The following is a 16,109-nucleotide window of genomic DNA, read 5'->3' on the forward strand; positions in this document are numbered from 1 at the left end:
ATTCCCAATTAGCCGTTTAAGTGTACTTATTGAAAGTAGTAATTCTTTCATAGGCCGCCCTTTCTTAGTATTTGACGTTCCTTATATTGCGGTATGAGGCTTCGCAGTAGGTTGCAAACATTCATCACCCATGACTGTCCCCAATTGAGCTCAGAAGCTCAATGTCTATCATGACCTCTCTTTTAGAATGTCCAAGAGCAAGCAAACTATTCCTCCAGGAGAGGGCGCCAACAGACTACTAAAGAGATCATCATTACTCAAAGAAAACCCCAAAAACCAATGCATGATAGGAATAAACAGGTAACTTTCTTTGGAGTGGAAGCGGAGAGATCGCACCAGATGACAATTCTAGATGTTATCACACCTGTGGTCACTGCAGCAGCAGGTGAATCCACTTTGTCCAAAAGGGATCTATTCCATTCAATTGCAAATGATCTAGATAAGACAGAGAACTGCAGCACGGGGACATAGCCGAGTTGGTCAGGTTGAGTGGTGATGAGTTTGCTATTTGGATGAATAAAGAAAGTCAAAAGTGTGAAAGATAAAAAACAAAAGGAGGAAGTGTGAAAAGTGAATGGGCCAAATTGAGGTGCATATGAAGACGTATGCTTTCTTCCAATTCATTAAATCGGGCTAATATGAATCAGGTGAATTGAGTTCTGCTTTTGGAAACTGGGTTAAGAAGGGGTGCACCGTTCCTGGAGGTACTGCAATACCAGGTCAATGCGTGGAGTGGACAGAGCAAGCTCTTTTTCCATCTCCCTGTTCTAAAAATCCATTTAATATATGGTCCCCAGATAGGGGACGTATCAGATATTAAACTGATAAGAACAGATTTTGATTTAATGAAGCTTTCCAAAGCACCACAAAAAATGCATGACCGAAGTCACACCAAAAACAGTGCAAAGGCTAGGATTCGTGTGGACCCCACCGTGAGGAGAGGGTCCCCAAAAATCAACCCCGTCCCTCCGAGCCAGAAGGCCACAGCAAGGGTCAGGGATCTTCGGTGCTCCCCCAAGCCGAAGCCTGGTTGAGCCTTGTCGTTGCTCCCAGCGTCCACCCAGGCATCTTACCCAAGTGGAGTAGAGAGCTACTAGTTGTTGGTTTCGCAGCCAAAACTGCCCGGACCGTCAACCGGTGTTGGTTTCTCAGCCCAAGGCTAACCGGACCTCCAACCGGGTGTTGGTTTCTCAGCCGAAGCTGACCCAGACCTCCAACCGGGTGTTGGTTTCTCAGCCGAAGCTGACCCAGACCTCCAACCGGGTGTTAGTTTCTCAGCCCAAAGCTGACCAGACCTCCGACCGGGATTATAAAAATTTCCCTTCCTAGCCAGAAGGCCGGGATAGGATAATATGCTCAAAAAGTATGAAAAGGCAAGGTACGGTGTGCTACAGAGCCCAAGGCTTGCCGGGGTCCCAAGCCAGCAAGCTCAGACTCACTCCAGGGTCGTCAGTCCTGGGGCACGTTGTACCATAGCCCCCCACCCTTACTCAGTCTAATAGCCTCGATCCTGGTAGGGCCATGTTTTCCTCTAGATGAATATACTATCCACCCAGAGTACTAGCAAGTGCAACCTTCCAGTGTGCATTGTATCATTGTACTAAGGTGGCCTGGAGCTTAAACCACCTCTTCGAACAACACTACACTTGATCTTAGCCAAAAGGCCGAGAAGCGATAACCAGAATTGGTTTGGGCCTCGAGTGGCACCCTGGCCTATGCCGGACACATCTTAGGGAGAGAGAGCGAGAGGGAGACAAACCCACGCCTACACAAGACATTTTGTCACCCAAGCCAACCCTTGAAAAGGCTGCTTTGCAGAGCCAAAACAAGAAGAATGGTGCGTTTTGCAGCCGCCGCCCACTGCAATGAATCTGAATAACTCCTCCTTTAGGGCGCAAGCAACTCCCCTCCCCCTTGCAGTCTTTCCAATTCACGATACAAAAAGACGGACAGGACAGGTTGCCTGACTTTCCGTCACTGCCACCCTTTGCCATCCTTACCCGTAGAAAGCCCTTTCATCATCCCCAAACCCTAATCTTTTCCCTTTCCTTCCCAGCCCCCAAACCCTGCCCTCTGTACCTTTCTCACCACCCGCTTCCCTTCTCCTGTCATCCCCCTACCACCCGGGAAAAAAAGAGATTGCCCCCTCCTTCCACTAGCCCACCCTCCCACCCAAAGAACAACTTCTTCTGCGCAGCTTGTTTTCTAGGCAGCAGCGCTATTGTGATGTCATCGGGGGGCATTGTGACAAGCCGCCAGTGTTCCGTCTCTTCATGTTGTGCACAGTTCAAACGGAAAATACATCAACAGGCAGACTACAGAAAAGCTTACTATCAAAGGTTAGAGGGGGGCTTTCTCAGAGGGCTTTTTACAGTTTTTCTATTCCCAATTAGCCGTTTAAGTGTACTTATTGAAAGTAGTAATTCTTTCATAGGCCGCCCTTTCTTAGTATTTGACGTTCCTTATATTGCGGTATGAGGCTTCGCAGTAGGTTGCAAACATTCATCACCCATGACTGTCCCCAATTGAGCTCAGAAGCTCAATGTCTATCATGACCTCTCTTTTAGAATGTCCAAGAGCAAGCAAACTATTCCTCCAGGAGAGGGCGCCAACAGACTACTAAAGAGATCATCATTACTTAAAGAAAACCCCAAAAACCAATGCATGATAGGAATAAACAGGTAACTTTCTTTGGAGTGGAAGCGGAGAGATCGCACCAGATGCCAATTCTAGATGTTATCACACCTGTGGTCACTGCAGCAGCAGGTGAATCCACTTTGTCCAAAAGGGATCTATTCCATTCAATTGCAAATGATCTAGATAAGACAGAGAACTGCAGCACGGGGACATAGCCGAGTTGGTCAGGTTGAGTGGTGATGAGTTTGCTATTTGGATGAATAAAGAAAGTCAAAAGTGTGAAAGATAAAAAACAAAAGGAGGAAGTGTGAAAAGTGAATGGGCCAAATTGAGGTGCATATGAAGACGTATGCTTTCTTCCAATTCATTAAATCGGGCTAATATGAATCAGGTGAATTGAGTTCTGCTTTTGGAAACTGGGTTAAGAAGGGGTGCACCGTTCCTGGAGGTACTGCAATACCAGGTCAATGCGTGGAGTGGACAGAGCAAGCTCTTTTTCCATCTCCCTGTTCTAAAAATCCATTTAATATATGGTCCCCAGATAGGGGACGTATCAGATATTAAACTGATAAGAACAGATTTGATTTAATGAAGCTTTCCAAAGCACCGCAAAAAATGCATGACCGAAGTCACACCAAAAACAGTGCAAAGGCTAGGATTCGTGTGGACCCCTCCGTGAGGAGAGGGTCCCCAAAAATCAACCCCGTCCCTCCGAGCCAGAAGGCCACAGCAAGGGTCAGGGATCTTCGGTGCTCCCCCAAGCCGAAGCCTGGTTGAGCCTTGTCGTTGCTCCCAGCGTCCACCCAGGCATCTTACCCAAGTGGAGTAGAGAGCTACTAGTTGTTGGTTTCGCAGCCGAAACTGCCCGGACCGTCAACCGGTGTTGGTTTCTCAGCCCAAGGCTAACCGGACCTCCAACCGGGTGTTGGTTTCTCAGCCGAAGCTGACCCGGACCTCCAACCGGGTGTTGGTTTCTCAGCCGAAGCTGACCCAGACCTCCAACCGGGTGTTGGTTTCTCAGCCGAAGCTGACCCGGACCTCCAACCGGGTGTTGGTTTCTCAGCCCAAAGCTGAACGGACCTCCGACCATGATTATAAAAATTTCCCTTCCTAGCCAGAAGGCCGGGATAGAGCAATATGCTCAGAAAGTATGAAAGGGCAAGGTACGGTGTGCTACAGAGCCCAAGGCTCGCCGGGGTCCCAAGCCAGCAAGCTCAGACTCACTCCAGGGTCGTCAGTCCTGGGGCACATTGCACCATAGCCCCCACACTTACTCAGTCTAATAGCCTCGATCCTGGTAGGGCCATGTTTTCCTCTAGATGAATATACTATACATTAAGAGTACTAGCAAGCGCAACCTTCCAGTGTGCATTGCATCTGCCGAGCCTCACAGATACTACACTTGATCTTAGCCAAAAGGCCGAGAAGCGATAACCAGAATTGGTTTGGGCCTCGAGTGGCACCCTGGCCTATGCCGGACACATCTTAGGGAGAGAGAGCGAGAGGGAGACAAACCCACGCCTACACAAGACATTTTGTCACCCAAGCCAACCCTTGAAAAGGCTGCTTTGCAGAGCCAAAACAAGAAGAATGGTGCGTTTTGCAGCCGCCGCCCACTGCAATGAATCTGAATAACTCCTCCTTTAGGGCGCAAGCAACTCCCCTCCCCCTTGCAGTCTTTCCAATTCACGATACAAAAAGACGGACAGGACAGGTTGCCTGACTTTCCGTCACTGCCACCCTTTGCCATCCTTACCCGTAGAAAGCCCTTTCATCATCCCCAAACCCTAATCTTTTCCCTTTCCTTCCCAGCCCCCAAACCCTGCCCTCTGTACCTTTCTCACCACCCGCTTCCCTTCTCCTGTCATCCCCCTACCACCCGGGAAAAAAAGAGATTGCCCCCTCCTTCCACTAGCCCACCCTCCCACCCAAAGAACAACTTCTTCTGCGCAGCTTGTTTTCTAGGCAGCAGCGCTATTGTGATGTCATCGGGGGGCATTGTGACAAGCCGCCAGTGTTCCGTCTCTTCATGTTGTGCACAGTTCAAACGGAAAATACATCAACAGGCAGACTACAGAAAAGCTTACTATCAAAGGTTAGAGGGGGGCTTTCTCAGAGGGCTTTTTACAGTTTTTCTATTCCCAATTAGCCGTTTAAGTGTACTTATTGAAAGTAGTAATTCTTTCATAGGCCGCCCTTTCTTAGTATTTGACGTTCCTTATATTGCGGTATGAGGCTTCGCAGTAGGTTGCAAACATTCATCACCCATGACTGTCCCCAATTGAGCTCAGAAGCTCAATGTCTATCATGACCTCTCTTTTAGAATGTCCAAGAGCAAGCAAACTATTCCTCCAGGAGAGGGCGCCAACAGACTACTAAAGAGATCATCATTACTCAAAGAAAACCCCAAAAACCAATGCATGATAGGAATAAACAGGTAACTTTCTTTGGAGTGGAAGCGGAGAGATCGCACCAGATGCCAATTCTAGATGTTATCACACCTGTGGTCACTGCAGCAGCAGGTGAATCCACTTTGTCCAAAAGGGATCTATTCCATTCAATTGCAAATGATCTAGATAAGACAGAGAACTGCAGCACGGGGACATAGCCGAGTTGGTCAGGTTGAGTGGTGATGAGTTTGCTATTTGGATGAATAAAGAAAGTCAAAAGTGTGAAAGATAAAAAACAAAAGGAGGAAGTGTGAAAAGTGAATGGGCCAAATTGAGGTGCATATGAAGACGTATGCTTTCTTCCAATTCATTAAATCGGGCTAATATGAATCAGGTGAATTGAGTTCTGCTTTTGGAAACTGGGTTAAGAAGGGGTGCACCGTTCCTGGAGGTACTGCAATACCAGGTCAATGCGTGGAGTGGACAGAGCAAGCTCTTTTTCCATCTCCCTGTTCTAAAAATCCATTTAATATATGGTCCCCAGATAGGGGACGTATCAGATATTAAACTGATAAGAACAGATACTACACTTGATCTTAGCCAAAAGGCCGAGAAGCGATAACCAGAATTGGTTTGGGCCTCGAGTGGCACCCTGGCCTATGCCGGACACATCTTAGGGAGAGAGAGCGAGAGGGAGACAAACCCACGCCTACACAAGACATTTTGTCACCCAAGCCAACCCTTGAAAAGGCTGCTTTGCAGAGCCAAAACAAGAAGAATGGTGCGTTTTGCAGCCGCCGCCCACTGCAATGAATCTGAATAACTCCTCCTTTAGGGCGCAAGCAACTCCCCTCCCCCTTGCAGTCTTTCCAATTCACGATACAAAAAGACGGACAGGACAGGTTGCCTGACTTTCCGTCACTGCCACCCTTTGCCATCCTTACCCGTAGAAAGCCCTTTCATCATCCCCAAACCCTAATCTTTTCCCTTTCCTTCCCAGCCCCCAAACCCTGCCCTCTGTACCTTTCTCACCACCCGCTTCCCTTCTCCTGTCATCCCCCTACCACCCGGGAAAAAAAGAGATTGCCCCCTCCTTCCACTAGCCCACCCTCCCACCCAAAGAACAACTTCTTCTGCGCAGCTTGTTTTCTAGGCAGCAGCGCTATTGTGATGTCATCGGGGGGCATTGTGACAAGCCGCCAGTGTTCCGTCTCTTCATGTTGTGCACAGTTCAAACGGAAAATACATCAACAGGCAGACTACAGAAAAGCTTACTATCAAAGGTTAGAGGGGGGCTTTCTCAGAGGGCTTTTTACAGTTTTTCTATTCCCAATTAGCCGTTTAAGTGTACTTATTGAAAGTAGTAATTCTTTCATAGGCCGCCCTTTCTTAGTATTTGACGTTCCTTATATTGCGGTATGAGGCTTTGCAGTAGGTTGCAAACATTCATCACCCATGACTGTCCCCAATTGAGCTCAGAAGCTCAATGTCTATCATGACCTCTCTTTTAGAATGTCCAAGAGCAAGCAAACTATTCCTCCAGGAGAGGGCGCCAACAGACTACTAAAGAGATCATCATTACTCAAAGAAAACCCCAAAAACCAATGCATGATAGGAATAAACAGGTAACTTTCTTTGGAGTGGAAGCGGAGAGATCGCACCAGATGCCAATTCTAGATGTTATCACACCTGTGGTCACTGCAGCAGCAGGTGAATCCACTTTGTCCAAAAGGGATCTATTCCATTCAATTGCAAATGATCTAGATAAGACAGAGAACTGCAGCACGGGGACATAGCCGAGTTGGTCAGGTTGAGTGGTGATGAGTTTGCTATTTGGATGAATAAAGAAAGTCAAAAGTGTGAAAGATAAAAAACAAAAGGAGGAAGTGTGAAAAGTGAATGGGCCAAATTGAGGTGCATATGAAGACGTATGCTTTCTTCCAATTCATTAAATCGGGCTAATATGAATCAGGTGAATTGAGTTCTGCTTTTGGAAACTGGGTTAAGAAGGGGTGCACCGTTCCTGGAGGTACTGCAATACCAGGTCAATGCGTGGAGTGGACAGAGCAAGCTCTTTTTCCATCTCCCTGTTCTAAAAATCCATTTAATATATGGTCCCCAGATAGGGGACGTATCAGATATTAAACTGATAAGAACAGATACTACACTTGATCTTAGCCAAAAGGCCGAGAAGCGATAACCAGAATTGGTTTGGGCCTCGAGTGGCACCCTGGCCTATGCCGGACACATCTTAGGGAGAGAGAGCGAGAGGGAGACAAACCCACGCCTACACAAGACATTTTGTCACCCAAGCCAACCCTTGAAAAGGCTGCTTTGCAGAGCCAAAACAAGAAGAATGGTGCGTTTTGCAGCCGCCGCCCACTGCAATGAATCTGAATAACTCCTCCTTTAGGGCGCAAGCAACTCCCCTCCCCCTTGCAGTCTTTCCAATTCACGATACAAAAAGACGGACAGGACAGGTTGCCTGACTTTCCGTCACTGCCACCCTTTGCCATCCTTACCCGTAGAAAGCCCTTTCATCATCCCCAAACCCTAATCTTTTCCCTTTCCTTCCCAGCCCCCAAACCCTGCCCTCTGTACCTTTCTCACCACCCGCTTCCCTTCTCCTGTCATCCCCCTACCACCCGGGAAAAAAAGAGATTGCCCCCTCCTTCCACTAGCCCACCCTCCCACCCAAAGAACAACTTCTTCTGCGCAGCTTGTTTTCTAGGCAGCAGCGCTATTGTGATGTCATCGGGGGGCATTGTGACAAGCCGCCAGTGTTCCGTCTCTTCATGTTGTGCACAGTTCAAACGGAAAATACATCAACAGGCAGACTACAGAAAAGCTTACTATCAAAGGTTAGAGGGGGGCTTTCTCAGAGGGCTTTTTACAGTTTTTCTATTCCCAATTAGCCGTTTAAGTGTACTTATTGAAAGTAGTAATTCTTTCATAGGCCGCCCTTTCTTAGTATTTGACGTTCCTTATATTGCGGTATGAGGCTTCGCAGTAGGTTGCAAACATTCATCACCCATGACTGTCCCCAATTGAGCTCAGAAGCTCAATGTCTATCATGACCTCTCTTTTAGAATGTCCAAGAGCAAGCAAACTATTCCTCCAGGAGAGGGCGCCAACAGACTACTAAAGAGATCATCATTACTCAAAGAAAACCCCAAAAACCAATGCATGATAGGAATAAACAGGTAACTTTCTTTGGAGTGGAAGCGGAGAGATCGCACCAGATGCCAATTCTAGATGTTATCACACCTGTGGTCACTGCAGCAGCAGGTGAATCCACTTTGTCCAAAAGGGATCTATTCCATTCAATTGCAAATGATCTAGATAAGACAGAGAACTGCAGCACGGGGACATAGCCGAGTTGGTCAGGTTGAGTGGTGATGAGTTTGCTATTTGGATGAATAAAGAAAGTCAAAAGTGTGAAAGATAAAAAACAAAAGGAGGAAGTGTGAAAAGTGAATGGGCCAAATTGAGGTGCATATGAAGACGTATGCTTTCTTCCAATTCATTAAATCGGGCTAATATGAATCAGGTGAATTGAGTTCTGCTTTTGGAAACTGGGTTAAGAAGGGGTGCACCGTTCCTGGAGGTACTGCAATACCAGGTCAATGCGTGGAGTGGACAGAGCAAGCTCTTTTTCCATCTCCCTGTTCTAAAAATCCATTTAATATATGGTCCCCAGATAGGGGACGTATCAGATATTAAACTGATAAGAACAGATGCTACACTTGATCTTAGCCAAAAGGCCGAGAAGCGATAACCAGAATTGGTTTGGGCCTCGAGTGGCACCCTGGCCTATGCCGGACACATCTTAGGGAGAGAGAGCGAGAGGGAGACAAACCCACGCCTACACAAGACATTTTGTCACCCAAGCCAACCCTTGAAAAGGCTGCTTTGCAGAGCCAAAACAAGAAGAATGGTGCGTTTTGCAGCCGCCGCCCACTGCAATGAATCTGAATAACTCCTCCTTTAGGGCGCAAGCAACTCCCCTCCCCCTTGCAGTCTTTCCAATTCACGATACAAAAAGACGGACAGGACAGGTTGCCTGACTTTCCGTCACTGCCACCCTTTGCCATCCTTACCCGTAGAAAGCCCTTTCATCATCCCCAAACCCTAATCTTTTCCCTTTCCTTCCCAGCCCCCAAACCCTGCCCTCTGTACCTTTCTCACCACCCGCTTCCCTTCTCCTGTCATCCCCCTACCACCCGGGAAAAAAAGAGATTGCCCCCTCCTTCCACTAGCCCACCCTCCCACCCAAAGAACAACTTCTTCTGCGCAGCTTGTTTTCTAGGCAGCAGCGCTATTGTGATGTCATCGGGGGGCATTGTGACAAGCCGCCAGTGTTCCGTCTCTTCATGTTGTGCACAGTTCAAACGGAAAATACATCAACAGGCAGACTACAGAAAAGCTTACTATCAAAGGTTAGAGGGGGGCTTTCTCAGAGGGCTTTTTACAGTTTTTCTATTCCCAATTAGCCGTTTAAGTGTACTTATTGAAAGTAGTAATTCTTTCATAGGCCGCCCTTTCTTAGTATTTGACGTTCCTTATATTGCGGTATGAGGCTTCGCAGTAGGTTGCAAACATTCATCACCCATGACTGTCCCCAATTGAGCTCAGAAGCTCAATGTCTATCATGACCTCTCTTTTAGAATGTCCAAGAGCAAGCAAACTATTCCTCCAGGAGAGGGCGCCAACAGACTACTAAAGAGATCATCATTACTCAAAGAAAACCCCAAAAACCAATGCATGATAGGAATAAACAGGTAACTTTCTTTGGAGTGGAAGCGGAGAGATCGCACCAGATGCCAATTCTAGATGTTATCACACCTGTGGTCACTGCAGCAGCAGGTGAATCCACTTTGTCCAAAAGGGATCTATTCCATTCAATTGCAAATGATCTAGATAAGACAGAGAACTGCAGCACGGGGACATAGCCGAGTTGGTCAGGTTGAGTGGTGATGAGTTTGCTATTTGGATGAATAAAGAAAGTCAAAAGTGTGAAAGATAAAAAACAAAAGGAGGAAGTGTGAAAAGTGAATGGGCCAAATTGAGGTGCATATGAAGACGTATGCTTTCTTCCAATTCATTAAATCGGGCTAATATGAATCAGGTGAATTGAGTTCTGCTTTTGGAAACTGGGTTAAGAAGGGGTGCACCGTTCCTGGAGGTACTGCAATACCAGGTCAATGCGTGGAGTGGACAGAGCAAGCTCTTTTTCCATCTCCCTGTTCTAAAAATCCATTTAATATATGGTCCCCAGATAGGGGACGTATCAGATATTAAACTGATAAGAACAGATACTACACTTGATCTTAGCCAAAAGGCCGAGAAGCGATAACCAGAATTGGTTTGGGCCTCGAGTGGCACCCTGGCCTATGCCGGACACATCTTAGGGAGAGAGAGCGAGAGGGAGACAAACCCACGCCTACACAAGACATTTTGTCACCCAAGCCAACCCTTGAAAAGGCTGCTTTGCAGAGCCAAAACAAGAAGAATGGTGCGTTTTGCAGCCGCCGCCCACTGCAATGAATCTGAATAACTCCTCCTTTAGGGCGCAAGCAACTCCCCTCCCCCTTGCAGTCTTTCCAATTCACGATACAAAAAGACGGACAGGACAGGTTGCCTGACTTTCCGTCACTGCCACCCTTTGCCATCCTTACCCGTAGAAAGCCCTTTCATCATCCCCAAACCCTAATCTTTTCCCTTTCCTTCCCAGCCCCCAAACCCTGCCCTCTGTACCTTTCTCACCACCCGCTTCCCTTCTCCTGTCATCCCCCTACCACCCGGGAAAAAAAGAGATTGCCCCCTCCTTCCACTAGCCCACCCTCCCACCCAAAGAACAACTTCTTCTGCGCAGCTTGTTTTCTAGGCAGCAGCGCTATTGTGATGTCATCGGGGGGCATTGTGACAAGCCGCCAGTGTTCCGTCTCTTCATGTTGTGCACAGTTCAAACGGAAAATACATCAACAGGCAGACTACAGAAAAGCTTACTATCAAAGGTTAGAGGGGGGCTTTCTCAGAGGGCTTTTTACAGTTTTTCTATTCCCAATTAGCCGTTTAAGTGTACTTATTGAAAGTAGTAATTCTTTCATAGGCCGCCCTTTCTTAGTATTTGACGTTCCTTATATTGCGGTATGAGGCTTCGCAGTAGGTTGCAAACATTCATCACCCATGACTGTCCCCAATTGAGCTCAGAAGCTCAATGTCTATCATGACCTCTCTTTTAGAATGTCCAAGAGCAAGCAAACTATTCCTCCAGGAGAGGGCGCCAACAGACTACTAAAGAGATCATCATTACTCAAAGAAAACCCCAAAAACCAATGCATGATAGGAATAAACAGGTAACTTTCTTTGGAGTGGAAGCGGAGAGATCGCACCAGATGCCAATTCTAGATGTTATCACACCTGTGGTCACTGCAGCAGCAGGTGAATCCACTTTGTCCAAAAGGGATCTATTCCATTCAATTGCAAATGATCTAGATAAGACAGAGAACTGCAGCACGGGGACATAGCCGAGTTGGTCAGGTTGAGTGGTGATGAGTTTGCTATTTGGATGAATAAAGAAAGTCAAAAGTGTGAAAGATAAAAAACAAAAGGAGGAAGTGTGAAAAGTGAATGGGCCAAATTGAGGTGCATATGAAGACGTATGCTTTCTTCCAATTCATTAAATCGGGCTAATATGAATCAGGTGAATTGAGTTCTGCTTTTGGAAACTGGGTTAAGAAGGGGTGCACCGTTCCTGGAGGTACTGCAATACCAGGTCAATGCGTGGAGTGGACAGAGCAAGCTCTTTTTCCATCTCCCTGTTCTAAAAATCCATTTAATATATGGTCCCCAGATAGGGGACGTATCAGATATTAAACTGATAAGAACAGATACTACACTTGATCTTAGCCAAAAGGCCGAGAAGCGATAACCAGAATTGGTTTGGGCCTCGAGTGGCACCCTGGCCTATGCCGGACACATCTTAGGGAGAGAGAGCGAGAGGGAGACAAACCCACGCCTACACAAGACATTTTGTCACCCAAGCCAACCCTTGAAAAGGCTGCTTTGCAGAGCCAAAACAAGAAGAATGGTGCGTTTTGCAGCCGCCGCCCACTGCAATGAATCTGAATAACTCCTCCTTTAGGGCGCAAGCAACTCCCCTCCCCCTTGCAGTCTTTCCAATTCACGATACAAAAAGACGGACAGGACAGGTTGCCTGACTTTCCGTCACTGCCACCCTTTGCCATCCTTACCCGTAGAAAGCCCTTTCATCATCCCCAAACCCTAATCTTTTCCCTTTCCTTCCCAGCCCCCAAACCCTGCCCTCTGTACCTTTCTCACCACCCGCTTCCCTTCTCCTGTCATCCCCCTACCACCCGGGAAAAAAAGAGATTGCCCCCTCCTTCCACTAGCCCACCCTCCCACCCAAAGAACAACTTCTTCTGCGCAGCTTGTTTTCTAGGCAGCAGCGCTATTGTGATGTCATCGGGGGGCATTGTGACAAGCCGCCAGTGTTCCGTCTCTTCATGTTGTGCACAGTTCAAACGGAAAATACATCAACAGGCAGACTACAGAAAAGCTTACTATCAAAGGTTAGAGGGGGGCTTTCTCAGAGGGCTTTTTACAGTTTTTCTATTCCCAATTAGCCGTTTAAGTGTACTTATTGAAAGTAGTAATTCTTTCATAGGCCGCCCTTTCTTAGTATTTGACGTTCCTTATATTGCGGTATGAGGCTTCGCAGTAGGTTGCAAACATTCATCACCCATGACTGTCCCCAATTGAGCTCAGAAGCTCAATGTCTATCATGACCTCTCTTTTAGAATGTCCAAGAGCAAGCAAACTATTCCTCCAGGAGAGGGCGCCAACAGACTACTAAAGAGATCATCATTACTCAAAGAAAACCCCAAAAACCAATGCATGATAGGAATAAACAGGTAACTTTCTTTGGAGTGGAAGCGGAGAGATCGCACCAGATGCCAATTCTAGATGTTATCACACCTGTGGTCACTGCAGCAGCAGGTGAATCCACTTTGTCCAAAAGGGATCTATTCCATTCAATTGCAAATGATCTAGATAAGACAGAGAACTGCAGCACGGGGACATAGCCGAGTTGGTCAGGTTGAGTGGTGATGAGTTTGCTATTTGGATGAATAAAGAAAGTCAAAAGTGTGAAAGATAAAAAACAAAAGGAGGAAGTGTGAAAAGTGAATGGGCCAAATTGAGGTGCATATGAAGACGTATGCTTTCTTCCAATTCATTAAATCGGGCTAATATGAATCAGGTGAATTGAGTTCTGCTTTTGGAAACTGGGTTAAGAAGGGGTGCACCGTTCCTGGAGGTACTGCAATACCAGGTCAATGCGTGGAGTGGACAGAGCAAGCTCTTTTTCCATCTCCCTGTTCTAAAAATCCATTTAATATATGGTCCCCAGATAGGGGACGTATCAGATATTAAACTGATAAGAACAGATACTACACTTGATCTTAGCCAAAAGGCCGAGAAGCGATAACCAGAATTGGTTTGGGCCTCGAGTGGCACCCTGGCCTATGCCGGACACATCTTAGGGAGAGAGAGCGAGAGGGAGACAAACCCACGCCTACACAAGACATTTTGTCACCCAAGCCAACCCTTGAAAAGGCTGCTTTGCAGAGCCAAAACAAGAAGAATGGTGCGTTTTGCAGCCGCCGCCCACTGCAATGAATCTGAATAACTCCTCCTTTAGGGCGCAAGCAACTCCCCTCCCCCTTGCAGTCTTTCCAATTCACGATACAAAAAGACGGACAGGACAGGTTGCCTGACTTTCCGTCACTGCCACCCTTTGCCATCCTTACCCGTAGAAAGCCCTTTCATCATCCCCAAACCCTAATCTTTTCCCTTTCCTTCCCAGCCCCCAAACCCTGCCCTCTGTACCTTTCTCACCACCCGCTTCCCTTCTCCTGTCATCCCCCTACCACCCGGGAAAAAAAGAGATTGCCCCCTCCTTCCACTAGCCCACCCTCCCACCCAAAGAACAACTTCTTCTGCGCAGCTTGTTTTCTAGGCAGCAGCGCTATTGTGATGTCATCGGGGGGCATTGTGACAAGCCGCCAGTGTTCCGTCTCTTCATGTTGTGCACAGTTCAAACGGAAAATACATCAACAGGCAGACTACAGAAAAGCTTACTATCAAAGGTTAGAGGGGGGCTTTCTCAGAGGGCTTTTTACAGTTTTTCTATTCCCAATTAGCCGTTTAAGTGTACTTATTGAAAGTAGTAATTCTTTCATAGGCCGCCCTTTCTTAGTATTTGACGTTCCTTATATTGCGGTATGAGGCTTCGCAGTAGGTTGCAAACATTCATCACCCATGACTGTCCCCAATTGAGCTCAGAAGCTCAATGTCTATCATGACCTCTCTTTTAGAATGTCCAAGAGCAAGCAAACTATTCCTCCAGGAGAGGGCGCCAACAGACTACTAAAGAGATCATCATTACTCAAAGAAAACCCCAAAAACCAATGCATGATAGGAATAAACAGGTAACTTTCTTTGGAGTGGAAGCGGAGAGATCGCACCAGATGCCAATTCTAGATGTTATCACACCTGTGGTCACTGCAGCAGCAGGTGAATCCACTTTGTCCAAAAGGGATCTATTCCATTCAATTGCAAATGATCTAGATAAGACAGAGAACTGCAGCACGGGGACATAGCCGAGTTGGTCAGGTTGAGTGGTGATGAGTTTGCTATTTGGATGAATAAAGAAAGTCAAAAGTGTGAAAGATAAAAAACAAAAGGAGGAAGTGTGAAAAGTGAATGGGCCAAATTGAGGTGCATATGAAGACGTATGCTTTCTTCCAATTCATTAAATCGGGCTAATATGAATCAGGTGAATTGAGTTCTGCTTTTGGAAACTGGGTTAAGAAGGGGTGCACCGTTCCTGGAGGTACTGCAATACCAGGTCAATGCGTGGAGTGGACAGAGCAAGCTCTTTTTCCATCTCCCTGTTCTAAAAATCCATTTAATATATGGTCCCCAGATAGGGGACGTATCAGATATTAAACTGATAAGAACAGATACTACACTTGATCTTAGCCAAAAGGCCGAGAAGCGATAACCAGAATTGGTTTGGGCCTCGAGTGGCACCCTGGCCTATGCCGGACACATCTTAGGGAGAGAGAGCGAGAGGGAGACAAACCCACGCCTACACAAGACATTTTGTCACCCAAGCCAACCCTTGAAAAGGCTGCTTTGCAGAGCCAAAACAAGAAGAATGGTGCGTTTTGCAGCCGCCGCCCACTGCAATGAATCTGAATAACTCCTCCTTTAGGGCGCAAGCAACTCCCCTCCCCCTTGCAGTCTTTCCAATTCACGATACAAAAAGACGGACAGGACAGGTTGCCTGACTTTCCGTCACTGCCACCCTTTGCCATCCTTACCCGTAGAAAGCCCTTTCATCATCCCCAAACCCTAATCTTTTCCCTTTCCTTCCCAGCCCCCAAACCCTGCCCTCTGTACCTTTCTCACCACCCGCTTCCCTTCTCCTGTCATCCCCCTACCACCCGGGAAAAAAAGAGATTGCCCCCTCCTTCCACTAGCCCACCCTCCCACCCAAAGAACAACTTCTTCTGCGCAGCTTGTTTTCTAGGCAGCAGCGCTATTGTGATGTCATCGGGGGGCATTGTGACAAGCCGCCAGTGTTCCGTCTCTTCATGTTGTGCACAGTTCAAACGGAAAATACATCAACAGGCAGACTACAGAAAAGCTTACTATCAAAGGTTAGAGGGGGGCTTTCTCAGAGGGCTTTTTACAGTTTTTCTATTCCCAATTAGCCGTTTAAGTGTACTTATTGAAAGTAGTAATTCTTTCATAGGCCGCCCTTTCTTAGTATTTGACGTTCCTTATATTGCGGTATGAGGCTTCGCAGTAGGTTGCAAACATTCATCACCCATGACTGTCCCCAATTGAGCTCAGAAGCTCAATGTCTATCATGACCTCTCTTTTAGAATGTCCAAGAGCAAGCAAACTATTCCTCCAGGAGAGGGCGCCAACAGACTACTAAAGAGATCATCATTACTCAAAGAAAACCCCAAAAACCAATGCATGATA

At 47.0% G+C, this 16,109-nt stretch overlaps 9 non-coding genes and 1 pseudogene across 9 annotated transcripts; all 10 read right to left on the minus strand.

Annotated features, from left to right (window-relative positions):
- Nucleotides 1-682: 682 nt before the first annotated feature.
- Nucleotides 683-878, minus strand: LOC142279579 (U2 spliceosomal RNA). Its single transcript, XR_012742180.1, has one exon. It is a non-coding gene; the product is annotated as a U2 spliceosomal RNA (small nuclear RNA).
- A 2,185-nt stretch (nt 879-3,063) lies between these two features.
- On the minus strand, nt 3,064-3,258 carry LOC142279580 (U2 spliceosomal RNA). The gene has a single exon (XR_012742181.1). It is a non-coding gene; the product is annotated as a U2 spliceosomal RNA (small nuclear RNA).
- A 684-nt stretch (nt 3,259-3,942) lies between these two features.
- LOC142279581 (U2 spliceosomal RNA) lies at nt 3,943-4,069 on the minus strand (annotated as a pseudogene).
- A 1,387-nt stretch (nt 4,070-5,456) lies between these two features.
- Nucleotides 5,457-5,647, minus strand: LOC142279569 (U2 spliceosomal RNA). The gene has a single exon (XR_012742171.1). It is a non-coding gene; the product is annotated as a U2 spliceosomal RNA (small nuclear RNA).
- A 1,387-nt stretch (nt 5,648-7,034) lies between these two features.
- Nucleotides 7,035-7,225, minus strand: LOC142279570 (U2 spliceosomal RNA). Its single transcript, XR_012742172.1, has one exon. It is a non-coding gene; the product is annotated as a U2 spliceosomal RNA (small nuclear RNA).
- Nucleotides 7,226-8,612: 1,387 nt separating this feature from the next.
- LOC142279577 (U2 spliceosomal RNA) lies at nt 8,613-8,803 on the minus strand. Its single transcript, XR_012742178.1, has one exon. It is a non-coding gene; the product is annotated as a U2 spliceosomal RNA (small nuclear RNA).
- Nucleotides 8,804-10,190: 1,387 nt separating this feature from the next.
- LOC142279573 (U2 spliceosomal RNA) lies at nt 10,191-10,381 on the minus strand. The gene has a single exon (XR_012742174.1). It is a non-coding gene; the product is annotated as a U2 spliceosomal RNA (small nuclear RNA).
- Nucleotides 10,382-11,768: 1,387 nt separating this feature from the next.
- Nucleotides 11,769-11,959, minus strand: LOC142279574 (U2 spliceosomal RNA). Its single transcript, XR_012742175.1, has one exon. It is a non-coding gene; the product is annotated as a U2 spliceosomal RNA (small nuclear RNA).
- A 1,387-nt stretch (nt 11,960-13,346) lies between these two features.
- LOC142279575 (U2 spliceosomal RNA) lies at nt 13,347-13,537 on the minus strand. Its single transcript, XR_012742176.1, has one exon. It is a non-coding gene; the product is annotated as a U2 spliceosomal RNA (small nuclear RNA).
- A 1,387-nt stretch (nt 13,538-14,924) lies between these two features.
- On the minus strand, nt 14,925-15,115 carry LOC142279576 (U2 spliceosomal RNA). The gene has a single exon (XR_012742177.1). It is a non-coding gene; the product is annotated as a U2 spliceosomal RNA (small nuclear RNA).
- Between the last annotated feature and the right edge of the window lie 994 nt (nt 15,116-16,109).

Source organism: Anomaloglossus baeobatrachus, unplaced genomic scaffold (genome assembly GCF_048569485.1).
Source record: "Anomaloglossus baeobatrachus isolate aAnoBae1 unplaced genomic scaffold, aAnoBae1.hap1 Scaffold_4357, whole genome shotgun sequence".
NCBI classification, from domain to species: Eukaryota; Metazoa; Chordata; class Amphibia; order Anura; family Aromobatidae; genus Anomaloglossus; species Anomaloglossus baeobatrachus.